This window comes from Nuphar pumila, unplaced genomic scaffold, assembly GCF_984573655.1.
Source record: "Nuphar pumila unplaced genomic scaffold, dmNupPumi1.hap1.1 HAP1_SCAFFOLD_1505, whole genome shotgun sequence".
Classification (NCBI taxonomy): Eukaryota; Viridiplantae; Streptophyta; class Magnoliopsida; order Nymphaeales; family Nymphaeaceae; genus Nuphar; species Nuphar pumila.
Genome location: NW_028323694.1, coordinates 1 through 2,500, shown reverse-complemented (window position 1 = coordinate 2,500; position 2,500 = coordinate 1).

Sequence of the window (2,500 nt, the reverse complement as noted above, 5' to 3'; positions counted from 1 at the left end):
GTGCAACGGCCGCACCAGCAACTGCTTAACTGTGCCGCAGCTGTGCGCAACAAGTGCACGCAACCGCACACACAAGTACCGCAGCCGCGCGAACCGTGTGGCGCACATGAGGTGCCGCGTGCCATGAGGATCAATAAAAAATTTTTCCCCCTTTTGGGCGCTGACCCCCCGCTGACAGGAACGAATACGAAAAACACCCGGGCAACCATAAAAAAAATTTTGACCCCCAAGATTGCAAATATCGACACTCATTCAACCGATTGAAGGAGAGCATCCGACGGGTCTACGAGTCTCAATCGAGCTCTAGATCGTCGAATCACCAATTCCAGCCGAGCGCAATCACCAATTCCAGCCGAGCGCAAACCGTCACCTTGCCTACGAACACAAAGGGACGAGCAAGTGTTGCGACCGTGCAACGTGTGCCGTACTTAGTGCGCAAACCGTGAACTTGCCTACCGACACAAGGCACGAGCAAGTGGTGCAACCATGCAACACTTAGAGGCGTTCAGTCATAATCATGCCGATCCATAGCAGGGTCGAATCACCAATTCCAGCCGAGCGCAAAACCGTGACCTTGCCTACGAACACAAGGGACGAGCAAGTGTTGCGACCGTGCAACGTGTGCCGTACTTAGTGCGCAAACCGTGAACTTGCCTACCGACACAAGGCACGAGCAAGTGTTGCAACCATGCAACACTTAGAGGCGTTCAGTCATAATCATGCCGATCCATAGCAGGGTCGCATCACAAGTGTGGCAGACGCAGACGCGCAAAACCATGACCTTGCCTACGAACACAAGGGACGAGCAAGTGTTGCGACCGTGCAACGTGTGCCGTACTTAGTGCGCAAACCGTGAACTTGCCTACCGACACAAGGCACGAGCAAGTGTTGCAACCATGCAACACTTAGAGGCGTTCAGTCATAATCATGCCGATCCATAGCAGGGCCGCATCACAAGTGTGGCAGACGCAGACGCGCAAAACCATGACCTTGCCTACGAACACAAGGGACGAGCAAGTGTTGCGACCGTGCAACGTGTGCCGTACTTAGTGCGCAAACCGTGAACTTGCCTACCGACACAAGGCACGAGCAAGTGTTGCAACCATGCAACACTTAGAGGCGTTCAGTCATAATCATGCCGATCCATAGCAGGGCCGCATCACAAGTGTCGCAGACGCAGACGCGCAAAACCATGACCTTGCCTACGAACGCAAAGGGACGAGCAAGTGTTGCGGCCGTGCAACATGTGCCATACTTGGTGCACACAAAGTGCCGCAGGTGCGCAGACCGTGACCTTGCCTACCGGCACAAGGCACGAGTCTGCGCCTGATCGCTTAAGCCGTGCGCGTCAGAGCAGCAAGCGCCTGCGCGCGCTCCCTAACGCCCGCGTGCGCTCACTCCCTTGCCTGCGCGCGCTCCCTAACGCACGCGCCAGCGTGCGCTCACTCCCTTGCCTGCGCGCGCTTGAGTATTATTTGCGCCTGCGTGGGACGAGACATCCCTGCGCCCGCGTCCGCTATACATCGCGCGCCTGCGTGCGCTCAACGATCCGCGCCTGCGTGCGTCGATCAACCCGCGGCTGCGTGCGCTGAAGGCAGAAGGCCAGCCGAGTGCCTGCGTGCACCGAACGAGCTAGGTAGGGCCGCATCACAAGTGTCGCGGACGCGCAAACCATGACCTTGCCTAAGAACACAAGGGACGAGCAAGTGTTGCGACCGTGCAACATGTGCCATACTTAGTGCGCAAACCATGACCTTGCCTACCGACACAAGGCCCGAGCAAGTGTCTCAACCTTGCAACATGTGCCGCAACCGTGGACATCACTTCGCACTGCAACTTGTGCACATGGGTTGTCCCGCCGCTACGGGAAATGCAAAGTGTTCCGGCTAGCACCAAGTGGGCCGGACCATACTACCCGAGAACCTCCCTTCGCATTGAGGTAGCCGTGAGTTCCCAAACTGAAGGCAGTCGTTAGGTGCTCGAAAACCTCCCTTAGCACCATAGAAAAGTTCGTTTGGTGCGGTGAACAGAAAGGATGGGAGGGACGAATCGATGCGACAAGAGGCTGAATCTCAGTGGATCGTGGCAGCAAGGCCACTCTGCCACTTACAATACCCCGTCGCGTATTTAAGTCGTCTGCAAAGGATTCAGCCCGCCGACCGAGAGGAATTACATTTCAAGGCTGCCTGCGCGGCTCGTCTGCCGCACAGGAGATCACCAATGACACGGGCCCTTGGGAGCACGAGGCCCCTACTGCGGGTCGGCACACGGACGGCAGGGACAAGCGCCGCTTCTTAGCTTGGATTCTGACTTAGAGGCGTTCAGTCATAATCCGGCACACGGTAGCTTCGCGCCACTGGCTTTTCAACCAAGCGCGATTGCCAATTGTGTGAACCAACGGTTCCTCTCGTACTAAGTTGGATTACTATCACGGCGCGATCATCAGTAGGGTAAAACTAACCTGTCTCACGACGGTCTAAACCCAGCTCACGTTCCCTAT